The following is a 15,563-nucleotide window of genomic DNA, read 5'->3' as shown; positions in this document are numbered from 1 at the left end:
ATCACAATCCAAATCATATCTACTCAGAATTAAGTCCTATTGAGTTCTATGGGGCTTAGTCCCTTAGTAAGTGTGTTTGGAATTGCAACTTTCAAGGGCATCCATCTTTACCCCTGAGCGCTCCCATATTTTTGCAACATTAGGCTCCTTTCTTCCTACAGTGGCTTTCTGGTGACTGGGCTGGCCTGAGGGCACTTAAACCCTTCTTGCCAGAAGCAAGTAAACTAGATTAAATGTTCCCTAACCAGGCTCCATCTTTTAGCTAAGATTTCTATCTTAATTTCCAATCAGAGAAATGCTTTTGTTTGAACTGTATGCTCCAAGCAACTGGGGCTGATGCTTAATGACATCACTAAGGCCCGCCCCTGTGACATCACTGGCCACCCCATGATGTCACTAGGGCCTGCCCCTGAAATCTCAGGCTTTGGGATGCTTCTGACCTGGCAACCCTACAGTGTGCATGTTTACTGAGAAGTCAGTCTCATTTACTGAGAAGCAAGTCCTACTGTGTGGGACTAATTCCCTCGTAAGTGTGTTTAGGATTACAGCCCAACAGTGTAAGCCTAGACATGTTTATTCCCAGAAGCAAGCCCCATTGAATGCATTGGAATTTACTTCCAGGTAAGTGTAGATAAGATTGCAACCAAAATGCAATATTATAACTTTATATATATTAATGGCAAACTAAGTGCTGGGTTATGACTGTTATATAACCAAAACCAAGAATCAAGAAGGAACTATCATCATGCTTAGAGGAATCCCAAGGTTTACAGAAGCAGAAAAAGTCTTAAAGGTGGTGGCGGGCAGGGGGGAACCTATGGGTCAAAACCCAAAACAACCTAAGGAAGATGGAGCATGTTCAATAGCCACAGAATGCTGGCTGACTGTCTGTTGAGAAGGGAGAAAATAGAAAACTGGAAGACAGGAGATGGAATGGAAGAGACATGGCTGAGGCTTAGCTAGAAAATTAAACAGGACTACATTCCACCTTGAAATACTTTCTTGCAGGTCCCACTTGTTTATGATAATTAATATTGACTGTTGACTTTTGTGGTGGTTTGTCTTTGGATTTATTAAATCAGTTCATGGCTGAATAGCACATCCTGCTTATGGCTACTTTATGTAATAACTACCCAACAGAAACCATTAGGCCACCTTAATCTATAGGTCTGCTTCATCTGGCTTGCACCTAGTACCATCCAGGCCTGAGTCTTGTTCCGCTTCCTCCTCCTGGGAGAAGGAGCTTGGAGATGGAACTATATCAACTGCCAGTGAACAAAGTCTTTATTCTAGAGGGCATTGCTTGGAAGGTGGCCTGTAATGATTTTGTGGGAAATCCAGTAACTTTAAAAACACTGTATCCATAGAAATGGTAAATCTAGATTAAATTGGGGGGGATATGGGACACGGCCTTTTGATGAGGAAAACGTTGTGTGGACACTGTTAAAAAAAGTGCATACATGAACAGCACAAAGTCCACAATAAAAAAACACATGAAGTCACCTTTAGACTAGAAACTAAGATCACTTCCAGGCAGCCTCTTTATTGAGCATTCATCTTGATTTGTTCGCACAAAGTCTACAGGGAGGTAAGATGGCACAGCATCAAGCAAATATTATCCCACACTTTCCAAAGCATTTCCCCATCACGTTCCTTATTGCAAAAAGTCCAGCAGTTGGGGTGGAGGTGAGGAGAAGCAGGTTTGTTGCACAAAGGTGCCAAATCAACTATAATTGCCCAACTTGAATTTGCCAGTTCGTTATTATGTCTTACTCAAAAATAACTGCAGTCTAGAAATGCCCTAAGAGAAAGACTGTTTTCCGTACATTTTATACTACTTTTCTCATTGCCTGCCCTTTGTTGTTTCACTGTTTCCCGCTGTTTGCTTCTCCCTCTGTTGTCTTCCACACATTTTTTCATTCTTCTTAAAAAAACCTCAATAACTTAAGAATTAATTTTTTTCATAATCCTTTCCTCTCTTTTCCAAGAAGAACAAGACAAAACCCAAACCAACCAAAAAAGGGGGAGGAAAACCATTGACTTGTAACATTGATTGCCCTTTTTATGAAGGTGCTAAGCTTTATAAATTATACATGACTTCTGCATGTTATACTTTCTTCTGTCTTTCTGCCCCTTCCCCCTCGTGTCTCCTGGCTACTTAAGACTGAGCCTTTGTAAGGTCTTGCCATTATTTGAGAAGTGCTTCATTAATTTTAGAGCTTTGCAAATGAAATAATAATAATGATTACAATTTATGCTTTCCTCAGAGATGAGCATTAATACTCATATCTTGGAAAAAAAAGATGTGAAGTGACACTCTGTTCAGCTATTTTATTGAAGAAGTTAAATGAGTCCAGGCTTGTCAGTGAATCATGGGGCTGGAAAGGTTCATAAAGTCATCTTGTATAAGCTAAGCACTGAAGCAAGACCATCCATATCAAAATATGGTTAGCCCAAATCATATTAATTTTAAATGGGCAGAGACTGTACATGCTCTTGTAATATTCTGTGTTTACCCATAATGACCACAAACCAAATCACTTTGTCAGGAGGCAACATGGGTTGCAATGAGGAATCTTCAGTTCTGAGCGTAGCTGCCCTGCATGGTGAGCTACCAGAACTGGTCTGCAGCTTGAAGTATCTACCTGACAGAGAAGAATTCTCAAGCTCTGCACTAGCCCCAAGTCAGCCATTGGGTTTTCCTGTACAGAAAGAGCTATAAATAGCTTCCTGTCTGATCTGGGACCTTGCCCAAGCAATAAGATGTTCCTGTGTGTTTTTGTGCTCTCTTCAGCTCTGACTGCACTGTATTGAACATGAGCAGGAGCCCTCCCAGGGGCTGCCAACATTTTTGGACCAGGGGGCACATTTCAAATTTTGAAAGAGTTCTGAGGGCACCAGTCACAATATGGCTGCCATGGGGGCATAGCATAACACAAAATTAGAGAAAGTAGAATCATTACTGTTTCACCCCACCCCACCCCAGACAAATTCTTGCTTAGCATGGGAAAACAGCTGCATCCTGCTGTCCTGAGTGTGGATCTACAGTTCTGAAAAAGAACAAGAACTCAGTTTTCCCCAATGCCAATCCTAAACCAAAGCCTAAGGTGCCATTTTGGGCCCACTTACCTGTTTGTAATCCCCATTAAACACACAGGGGCTTACTTCTGAAGTAGACATGTATACCACTGTACTATAAGTTAACTATATAGTGAATTCTTAATGAGTGCCTGGACATCAGCTCCTGTACAGCAGGAGACATGCCTAAGTCTCTTTGCAAAGTTTGCACATTTTGCATTTGCCATTTGGGGAGAGGAATCTTTAACACCCACCCACACTTATTGTGTAGTAATATTTGCAGAAAATACCTTATAGGGAGTACCTGATCTCAGACAAACCCATTACAGGAAAGATGCATCCTGACTGCTAGATAAAAAAGAAGGGCAAACTACAGAGATTCCAATAACTGCTAGAAAATAAGACAGAAGCAGGAAAGTAGTGAACTATTTAGTTCTTTACCTCTTTAGTGAAGGAGAGGGGGAATGAGAGGCTTTTTAGGACTCCAGGGATCCCTATTGCTTTGTGTCCAAACAACTTACTTGTTGTTGTTGTTGTTATGTGCCTTCAAGTCGATTACGACTCATGGCAACCCTATGAATCAGTGACCTCCAACAGCATCTGTCATGAACCACCCTGTTCAGATCTTGTAAGTTCAGGTCTGTGGCTTCCTTTATGAAACCAATCCATCTCTTACTTATCAACTTCCTTATCAACTTCCTTACTTAAAACAACTTACTTATCAATCATAATTCTGCCTTCGCTCATTAGTTAAAAACACTGACAGGTTATAGCAGCCAGGCTGGTTCATTTCACAGAAATTGTTTAGAAGAGTACTTGCTTCATAACCTTTTTAGGAGGACTAGAGATTTTTAAAAAATTAAAGCTCAGATCTGGGAGCCCTTGCTGGAGGCATCAATGAAGGCCTTCACATGTACCCACGGCTGCCGGTTTGGCAACTCCCACCTCATAGCATGGCTGACCACCTGACAGCAATAATGTTTAGCAGATAAGGTCAGGGTTACAGGACATTGGAGAGCATCAATTGAGCAACATGCTTTGTCAAGGCCTTTTATCAGCCCAGGCTACCCCTTCTAGGCTCCACCTCTTTTCTGGAAAGAAGTGAGCTCAAATGGCTAGTCTGAAGATCTGGAGCCTAGAACTTTGCCTCCTTTCCTTTAGTTTTCCTCTAGCATATTGCCTGCAAAGATAGTCCGGGAACGAAGAATGTAGGGATCAAAGATGAAGGCATTTTTGTTCAAGAGTCTCTTGAATGATGGGCTTTGGCTCAGCCCCATTTTTAATGTCTCTCATTCACTGCTGGTTCTTTCTCATCTAGGACTGAATCCAAGCACGGGGTGGAGGCCATGTCACCAATGTCTGGATCCTTGTTCACCTCTGATTCAGCTTTGACACACTTGTTGCAAACTAAAACTAAACACAGGGAGGAAAAATCTGTAGTGTCAAGCCACTACTAGGTCTACTGCACACATGGAAGTTCTGCTGACTTGATCAGAACAAGAACTATAAGATAAAAACCGATGGGTTAGGTGATGCATAAAGAAAGGCAGCAACCATTTCTACATTGTCGGGACATTTTGTAACCATGGTGAATATAAAAATTGCAGCTGTAGTTTGTTTACTGCTACCCTGGGCTCCTGCTTGGAGGAAGAGCAGGATATAAATTAAATAATAAATAAATAAATAATTTGCCCTAATGGTCCCCGCCACTGGTTGTGAATCCTGGTTAATTCTATAGTTCAAAACAAGGCTAGAGAGTGCAGGCCCTGCAATGTTCTAAACCAATCTGAATGACCTTAGAAGGGAGGCTAATATTCCCTCGGCAGTCTGGGAGCTGAGAAGTATTGCTCGTTCCTGCACTGCCGAGGTAATGTGAGAAACTCATGCATGCTCACATGGGGAGCAGCTGCAGTATGGGCTCTTACTACATGTCCTCAAATTTCTCCCATTACCCCAGCACTGCAGGAGGTGGCAATGAAGCAGTTCCTGTACCCCTGAGTTAGCATAAGAAGTCTAAGGTGATCAAGGTTGATTTGAAACAGGTATTGGGGATCTCTGGCCCTCCAGATGTTTGACTCCAACTCCCATCAACCCCAGCCAGCACAGCCAATGGTCAGGGATGATGAGATCTGCAGTCCAACAACATCTGGAGGGCCACAGATTCCCTATCCCTAGTTTAGAATATCACAAGTGGGATTGCCTTTCAAAATATCATTATCCTTGTTTTGACTTCAACTCCTGTCAGCCCCAGCCTGCAGGGCCAATGGTCAAGGATGATGAGAATTGTAGTCCAACAATATTTGGAGAGCCACAGGTTCCCTATCTGTGGTTTCGAATATACACATATGGGATTGCTTACATTTTTGCTTCCTGTTATTAATTTTCTGAGTTCTAATATTACCTTGGTGGCATTTGGACCACATCAGTGTTTCTAATTATCGCATTGTATCATGGGATGAGGAACCCACACTGAAGCTCTTCCTTTCACAAGGTCCGACTGTCATCCCTGCCAACTCTTTCTGCAGGATCCTCAGGCTACTCCTGTTATCCCAGAAATGAGGAATGGAGTGGTGCTACAGAAATTTCCATACCACTGAGATACCATAAAAAACACATGAAAGCAAGTTTAGATGTGTTTTCTGAAAATACTTTCTATAAATGCATATATATGCAAATATTCAGCACTACTGACTGACTTCAAGCTGGCAATGCAATAATGCTTATCTTCTTTGTTGTTGTTCTGTGCCTTCAAGTCAATTTTGACTTATGGTGACCCTATTTTCTATACGGCTGCAAACCTATGTTTACTTTGCATTGCTTTTAAATAGAGATACATAGGTTTACAATAATACATGTTAAGGTTGCTTACATTCACCAGCTCTAAAAAAGATTCCTGGCTATTTCTTTTAAACAGCATATATTTATTCCAGGAAGCAGGAGATGTAACTTCTATTGTTACAGGCAAAACATAAAAGTGTAATGAAAAATAAATTATTAAAAGCAAACCAGTGTCCCACACTAGTGTCTTGGAGAATTTCTGATACCGAGTTATGCAGCTTGTGCTCCATTCATTTTAATTTCTGCTGCCAGGCAAAAGCATTCAAGGACAGCATGGGGCAGGTCATTGAGGGGTATGGCCTAGGAAGAAGCAGGGGAAGAGTTCTAAGGGTCGGATAAATGCCTGGAGGGCCTAAGGTTTCCTACCCCAACACTGTTGTAGAAAGACACTGACTGGTGCCTTTTGGAGGATACCCTAACTATTCCTGGAGAAAACAATAAGCACAAAGAGAAAAGAAAGTCTTCTCCTGTTGCAATGAATGGGACTGGAGTGTCTTAAAAAGAGAAGCATCCAACAGCCTTCTGGACATCTAAAAAGCTGAGTGAACAGGGGAATCACAAAGGGATCTAGTCATAGGAAAGGGCTTATCAATGGATCCTTACTTAAATTTATCTGTTCAGTGTTCAGCATGGCATAGGGAATATTACATAACAAAAGACATAGGTCAGCCTTTCCCAACTAGTGGGTCACCAGATGTTGTTTGACCACAATTCCCATCTTTCCTGACCATTGGCAATGCTGGCTGAGGCTGATGGGAGTTGTGGTCCAACAACATCTGGTGGCCCACTAGTTGGGAAAGGCTGACACAGGTAGTGAGTTGTCACAAATCACAGAAATTAAGTTTCCCACCACAGATTTGCAGCAGAGACACACAGGCATCTCAATCAATCACGTGATGTGTTAAACAGGGGACAGCAGCCTTTCTGGACCACTAGGCACATTTGGAATCACCAGAAAGGTGGACATGAAGGTTTAGAAAACAAGACGAAACAGAAGCCCCAGTTGGGTGGGTATAAAAATTTTGCAAAGTACTGTGGGTGCAAGTCACAAGATGGCTGCCACAAAATAGCTATCATGGGGTTTTTGGCATATCACAAAAGCATGGCCACAATAAAATGAGCGAGAGAGAGGACAAAATAATGCCCCTCCATCAATGGGGATCAGGCACTTACATCAGCCACTACCACACTCACTGAGAGAAGTTCGTTGCACATCTCCCCTGTTCAAAATGGGAGGATGAATGTCCAATCCTAGCATTCAATGAAATGTGGGCATTTTTAATGTAGGAGAAGTTGAGCAGAAAGTGCAAACATTCTCTTGTGCACTGTGGAGTTTTGAGGGAATATTTAGTGAGAACTTTCACAGGTGCCATAATAATACTGGTGGGCACACTGATGACTGGAAGTGCAGCACTGGTGACAATCATTTTAAGAGGTAACCCTGTACCCATTTCAATGGTGCAGCTTCGATTTCTCAGGCCATGCAAAAGGGTGTGCTTACTTTAATCAGGGCAGATTAAAGTAAGCGATAATTAATGGCCAAATTAGAGGCACTTCTTATATTAGATACAGCATTGCATTCAGATTAATTAGGCTTATGCAGAATTGCTCCTGCCTGTGGTAGTTATACCTTTTGCTTACCATCATTTTACTTTAATTATACCTAATATCTCTAATCCCCTACACAGGGATGTTCGGGAGTAAGGAAAGGGAGAGAAATACAGCCTTTACCTTCTCCAATCTCTAGACCCCCACCTACTACACAGCTATAAAAGAGAAATGGAGAACCTCAGGCCACTCTTCCTGACCCTTGGACTTTCCCCAGGCCATACCCTCCTCTCCACAGGCCACTTCTTCACCAGACCTGCTTTACACCATCCTTGAGCTTTTTACCTGGCTTCAATGTGTCATTGCTGAGTTTGCTTATTGTTTCCCTGGACGGAGCATAGAGATGTGTATGTGCATGGACACACACATACATTGTAACATATAGTTATGATCTCCACTTAATCTCTTTAATACCAAATTGGGTAGCAGAGCTGGGCAGCAAAATGGGGCCAACCACAGGGAAGGTATGTGTCACAGAACCCCAGCTTCCCTGGGTCCTGTGCTGTGGGGGAAAGAGTATTCCAGCCAATTCAAAATGTACCCCTCCTGCTTGCTCATCCTTCCTGATAAAACTCTTGCTTCTACCAGGTGAAAGATTTTGTTTTTCAACAAGGCTGCCTTCCACCACACAGCTTAACAATTCCCTTGGGTCTCTCAAAGAACACCTCAAAGTAGCGGAATACTTGGCTTGGTAACAGAATAATAGAGACTACAATATTCTGAATTAAGATTAATTAAAAGAATAAAATCCAATACACCCTTACCTAGGAGTAGGTCCCATTGAACCCAATGGAGGTTACTTCTGAGTAGACATGTATTGAATTGCAGCAAGAATAAACAATAATTCTTAGGGAAAAGGTTATAAGAAGAATTTTACAGCAAATCAGCATATCCCTCCAATGGAGTAAGTAGTACAGTTAAAAACACATAGCAGGATTAAAAAACAATCCGGCTCCCCCTGCCCTAGGCAATCTCTAGAGTTTTGAAAGATTTATCACAGTCCTGCCATTATTTATGCCCTCCAGCTGGGCATGTGGCTTCTCTGTATCCTGAGACCACTCCTTGATCTGTTTTTCATTTCATCCGGTTCGCTAATATACTCTCTGTCTATATGACTTGCAATCAACAAATTTAGAAACTTAATTCCCACCTTCAGAGATGCCTCCATGTAATCCATCCCATCTACAATGAATCTATCACCTTCTAGTTTGAGATATGGGCGGGTCAGATTTAACAAGTTAACCCTATAATCCCCAATGAAACTAACATACAAGATCTATATTTTTATATCATACAGAACAATCCATCTCCTTCATAGTAGGTATTTCTGCATACTTTGGAAAGTCCCCAGATATAGCTGAACAAGGACCCATTATTCAGTGAAAGTCATGTTGAGCATAGTAGTTGAGTGGCAGCTGGGGGGCAGGAACTGGATAGGAGCAGGAACTGGCCTACTCTACTTGCTAATGGCTTATACTACATGGAGGGGATGGTATTTGGAGGGTGCACCACCATGAGGTTAAGATTTTCTCATCCAGTTCTATATGAGGAAGTTTCAGAAGGAGAGAAAAGCAAAAGTACTTCTGCCCTCCCACTCTCTAGCAAGTTTTCTTCCTCCTCACCATAGAATAATAAGCTCATGATCAAGACTAGCAATCAGCTCTTTGGCATTACATGGCACATTCTAGGAAAGTATTTGAGATGATAGGAAAGAAAAAACAAGTGTCCTCCACTTACCCTCCTAAAACATCACACCCACCCTGCAATTCCAAACAGCATTATAAGGCTCCTGTTCCAAACTATCTAGCACCCTAGAACCACTCCTTTTAGGTATTGGGGACACACAGCAACATCTTGTGGTAGGTCCTCACCTATTCATTCTAATACTGATTGTTCCCATACCTGGGAAACAGCCCCCTGCAAGAAAAGGAAGTGGCTCCTACATATTCAGGAGACTTCAGGTACACAGGTGGGAATAGTTTCTAAATTAGAAAAAGGAAAATAATCCTGTTTGAGCATCCTGATTGCCTTCCAGAAAGTTGAGGGAATCAAATAAAAGAAGGGGGGGGGAGACAAAAGAATTAAAAGGAACAACAGAGTATTGGGAAGTGGTCTGTGCTCAATGAACTTATTCCCAGCAAAATGTGTGTACAGGATTTCCATCTTAGTTTCAAATTCCTACTCATAGACTTAACACTCACTGGGTGTGGCAAGACTTCAATCTGGAGACTTGGAATTTCTAATCACTGTCATTCTCATGTTGTCTGGATTTAGCTCCAGTTTGTTATCATCCATTCAAACACTGCCTCTAGGCATTGACTAAGAACTCATGGGTCTTCTGGCATCAATGAAAAATATGACAGCAAGCATACTGATGATACCATCTGGTAAGCCAAAATATCACTTGTTCAACACAATGTGCCCACATTTCAACTGTACTAGTCTCAGAGGTTTGACAGTAAAATTCACAAGTTACAACTTTTGTCACCACCACTTAGCCCCTTGCTTCATACATATCAGTGACAGACAGTCAAAATCAACCTGGGGTCTGAATTTGCTGAGAAACATCTAGACACCCCTGTTCCTGTCTGAGAGCAGGGCTTTCTTCCTGCAGCCCTCTGACAATCTAGAAACACTACAGAGAGGCAAATCAACCAGAAAGATTTTCTATGGTAGCTTCCCCACTACAGATCCCATCTACTATAAGCAAGGGACTACTTGATGTCCTCTATCCTACTTGATGTCACCCATTCTTACCAACCCCTTTAAGTTAAGCTCTTTTGAAATGCATTTATTTATATAAACAATTTCGACCTCACTTTCTCACCCCAAAATGGGCCCTCTAGACAGCTCACAGACAAGAAAAACTTTAACAAATAAAAACAATAACTACTGTAAAAACACTTAATGTCCATTATTACCATTAAAAAGCCCCTCCCCCAAAGGTACAGCATGCATAATTAAAGTTAGTCCTGCAAGGCTGTTGAAATAATAGGGCCTTAACTTGCTTAAAATGACCTTAATTTGCTTTTGAAAGACCAGTAGTCTTCTCTTTCTTTCTCATTCAGCATTAAAAATAATTCTTCCTCAATCAATGGCCTTGTCCTGTAAACAAAAAATGTAACAGTTTGATGGGCAAAGAGGAGAGAGAGAGAGAAAGCATAACTAATATATTTTGATACCACTATATCACAAATGTCTCATAGTCATTGTCTGTTGCACAGTCACTGTTTCTTGGTCTAACCTACTTCACAAGCAGTGGCGTCACGAGGGTTGGTGTCACCTGGTGGGGTAACTCATGGTGTCACCCCCCATGGACCTCCTCCCGTACCAGACCTAGGGTGCCTAGGGGCGGGGTGGCTCTGGGTTAGGGTTCCCATATTCCAGTTCCACAAATCTGGGCAGGCTAATTTGCATATTATGCAAATATTTGCATATTGATATTTGGATTGTCCAGTTGTTTTCTTTTTGTGCCTTGGAATTACCACCAAAACTGGGGAAAGATGTGAGAAATCTTGTTTTTAAAAAACGTAACATTTTCAGCCTTAAATGCCTAGACTCTAGTTTCCAACACTATGGAATGTTGATTGATTGATTAAGAGGATTTATACCCTGCCCTTCTGCTGTTAAAAACAGAGCTCAGGACAGCTTACAAATATAATAAAAACAATAAAAATGCACAATCAATATAAAAACATAATAAAAACACAAAATAGCAACAAACATAAAGTAAGTCAGAGCAGCAGTATGGTTAACCATTACATATACGATATATTTCAGAGATGTGGTGGGTGGAGAAAAACAAGAAGCCAAAATGTTAGGAAAAGGAATCTTTCATGCCACATGCTCAGTCCTAAATACTGTTACAGCAAGTTTTACAAGTTCCTCCAGTATTCCACTGGTACAGACACTCAGACATTCAAAGTATCTGTATGTTTCTTAGGTTTTATGAAAGCAGAGCTTTGCTTAACTCAAAATTTCTTCTCCCTTTGATCAACCACATCTACACAGTTTCCACCTCCATACTCAAAATGAAACTGGCCTGGAAGTGTACAACAACCCCACACATACCTTGCTAATTAGATTACCAATGCCAGGATGTCTGTCTTATCGACTACTCTCCTGCTCCCCCTCACCCACCAGGCATCATGAAAGACCCAGTCCTGGGCTCAGAAAGAAAATAAATATCTGGTCCTCTTCAAAGTACTGATAAGCCTCTTGTTTTAATTAAAATAATAATTATAAGTTCTTGCTCTTATCACTAATGGGAGTTAATTATCTTGCATATGCTGCTGTTGCGGGCTATGGCTGTAACGGAGTGAGGTTAAAGATAAGTGAAATGCAAATAGGAAAAAAAAACACAGAAGGCAGTAACACTTTCCTAAATGTAATACCATACCAACCACAACAAGATTCCTATGAGTAAGGCAGAAAACTAAGCATCTCACAACCAGTCAGGATTCCTAACCAAAAACCAAAAATATGATAAATGAAGAAATATTTATATAAGCATGACTATCAAATATATTTATTATTTACACAAACTGTAAAGATATTTATAGTGCAATCCTAGGTTTATTTATTCAGAAGCAAGTCCCAGTGTATTCAGTGGAACTTACTCATGCAGGGATAGAACTGCAACCTCAAGTGATAAGCAACTTCATTCACACAACCCAAAATTCTGAATCATGCCACTTTACACTCGTTTGCAACTGTTTATACTTGTTTTTATGGTTATTGGATTTTAAATGGCTTTATTTCTTGTTGTGAGCTGCCTTGGTTTCCAACCCTACCTCACAGGGTTGGTGGAATGACTACACACACACACACTGCAGATGTATAAATACATACAGCCCATATAATAGTTTATTGTCAAACCAGTTGGTCATTGCAGAAAAATCAGTATTAGTTTTAAAAAAGTAAGTAAGCCCTGCCTACTTGCTTTAAAATAGGACTGGAGGGGGAGGGGACAGAAAGAGAACACAAACACAATTCTTTTTTACATTCACTCCAAAGTCCCATTGATTTTCAGCACATTCATAACCATGTCTACTCAAAAGTAAGTCCTATTGAATTCAATGGGATTTACTCTGGACATATGGGATTAGCAATGCTTTTACCTCCACAAAAGCAAGTATTGGGAAGGTTTTCAAAACACTGCCCAGGATCTGACTCCTACACACAAGAGGGGAAAAAACTGAAATGTATATACTTATGCAATTTATGAGATTTTCAGATAAACAGGGGGGGGGGGAACCACCATTTTCTGGCATTGCAATGAGGTTTACTAGACACTGCCACAGGTCAACCAAACACTTCACTGATTTGCTGCAATCCTGAATGGGCGGGGTTAAAGCTACGAAGTGCTACAGTAGTTTAAAAAAAGATTTAACGGGGGGCCTGACATTTTTATGTATATCTCGAGAACCGGACCACCTAGAAACTTAATTTTTTTTTTAAATGGAAGCTGAGAATCCGGGCCAGCTAAGGGGATAAATGGGCGCCGGGTGGCATGCAAAGAATCTGGGTAAAACCCGGTTAATCAGGCAATATGGCAATCCTACTCTGGGTGACACCCCCCTCTCATGGTGTCACCCTGGTGCGGTCCACACTCCCTGCACCCGGCTAGTGACGCCGTTGTTCACAAGGTTGACTTGAGGATAGATAGCACTATCCTGAGCTCCTTGGGAAAAAGGCAGGATACATATATGATACATTATTTTTTTAAAAAGATGGGATGGGAAAACTCTCCGAATTCCTGTTCAAAGCAGTTTCCTGGGGGAGTCCATTTCATATACGTCCTTAAGGCAAAATTGATTTCAGGCTGCATTTACTTCAAAGTACACATGCTTAAGATCACAGCAGGAAAAAGGCCGAAGAAAGAGGTTAGAACTTGGTAAGGAATACAACAGATGAAAAAGGAGGAATTATTTGGAAGCAGATAGTGATAGGTTGACAGAAAAGATGGCTCGACAAAGAGAACACTTCCTCATACACCCATGTACCATATTTCATTCATTCATTGGTGATCACTCATGGCCAAGTAAGATTGTCTTCCAAGATAAGGTCTTTAAGGGTTGGTCCATAAGTGACTGTAGAGGCCAATTCTAGATCCACACAGCCTCCCACAGTGAGGACCTAGGTTTCCAGATGGAAGACAGTTGCTATGAGGATTTGCTTGACATGCCTTCTGCTTAGTTCATTTGTCCCTTTCACCTCGTACTTGTGCTTCTTCAGAGTCCATAGCACCTTTGATAATAGCCATCCTCCAATTGGGCATAGGGCAGGGCACACCCTTGACTTGGGTTTTGCTCAAGATGGAGGAAGGGGTGATCTGGAGATCAACTCTTCCCAGCTCACCCACCCAGATCTCGGTAATGGACACCAAATCAGCACCTTCATCCATTATCAAATCATGGATGAGCATGGCCTTATTGTTTCACCCTTATCACCCTTCTTAAAAAGAGTGATAATTATGGCATCCCTAAAGTCTTCAGGGATCTCCTCCTCATCCAGATTTTTTCAGTGAGCTTATGAAGTTGTTGTGTAACTTCAGTCCCACCTTCTTTAAAGACTTCAGCAGGAATCCCATCAAGTCCACTAGCTTTGTTATTCTTCATTTGATTAATGGCTTTACTCACTTCATCCAAATTAGGGGATACTGCGAGCTCATCTCTAGTTCGTTGTTGTGGAATTTGCAAGAAGACCTCACCAGCCACAATAGAGTTATGATTAAGGAGGTCATGGTAATGCTCTTTCCAACACAGTGCAATAGACACTTTATCCTTAAGAAGTTTGGTACCATCCATTGAACGTAAGGGATTTGTACCATAATTTGTTGGTCCATAGATGGCTTTTGTGGCATTAAGGAGCATCTGCAAAATGCTGGATTTCTTGAGCTTTCTTTATCCACCAGGTGTTCTTAAGTTCTCTAGTTCTTCTTTGGACCTCAGCCTGTGTACTGGCATAGATTTTTTTCTTAGCAGGACAGTTAATGTCTTTCTGCCATATCTGGAAGGCTTTCTTTCCTGTCGATGATATGTTCAATCTCACTATCATTCTCATCAAACCAATCCTGATGTTTCTTAGTTTGGTATCCAATAGTTTGTTCACATGCTGCAATAATGGAAGTCTTCAGTTTAATCCAGTGTTCCTCATCGTTTTCAAGGAGTTCCGTAGGTAGATGTTTCTTGAGAGTTGTTTGAAAGCAGGCTCAGCTTAATAGGATCTTGAAGGGCGTGGATGTTCATTTTATGCCTTGGTTTTCTTTCAGGGAGCCTATGCTGAGGAACAATATCAATGGCCATAGTGGATTGAATTAATCGGTGATCTGTCCAGCAGTCATCAGCACTCGTCATGGCCCTAATGAGGAGTACATCACAATGATATCTGGCACGGACAATTATGTAATCCAGGAGATGCCAGTGTTTCGACCGAGGGTGCTTCCATAATGTTTTATTTTTTTTTATTTATTTAAATAAATAAATTTATTTATTTGTTAGACTGTATTTGACAACTGTTAGAGACTGATAAACTAACAACTTCCAGAGAGGTAGCGTGTTAGTTTACTTTGCTGGTTTTGCTAAAGATGAGTCTTGTGATTTATTATGGCGCAATAATAATTTGCAAACTGGAGTCCACTACATCTAATTCATGAAGTATTAACCTCAGTGTGTGTGTATGCACAAATACTCATGGGCATAAAGGAAAATATTGTAAGCAATGGGGCCAATGGCCATGCTACCCTGGACTCCTTTTGGGAGGAAGGGCAGGATATAAATTTAATAAATAATAGTAAAAGGTACCATCTAAGGCCATTCTATGTAATAATAATAATAATAAATTTTATTTCTGAGTCGCCTATCTGGCTGAGTTAACGGCCACTCTCAAATGTAAACCTCAAATGTACACAAGATAAGCACAGTGACAATTCAGGACAGCAGTAACTGATGAAAACACAAGCATGCTAGTTTTACTGTAAAATTAACTCCTGTTACAGGGCAGGAAACCATTGTCTTAATTCAAGCAGGGCATAACAG

This window comes from Rhineura floridana, chromosome 5 (assembly GCF_030035675.1).
Source record: "Rhineura floridana isolate rRhiFlo1 chromosome 5, rRhiFlo1.hap2, whole genome shotgun sequence".
Lineage (NCBI taxonomy): Eukaryota > Metazoa > Chordata > Lepidosauria > Squamata > Rhineuridae > Rhineura > Rhineura floridana.
Note: the sequence above shows the minus strand (reverse complement) of the source record.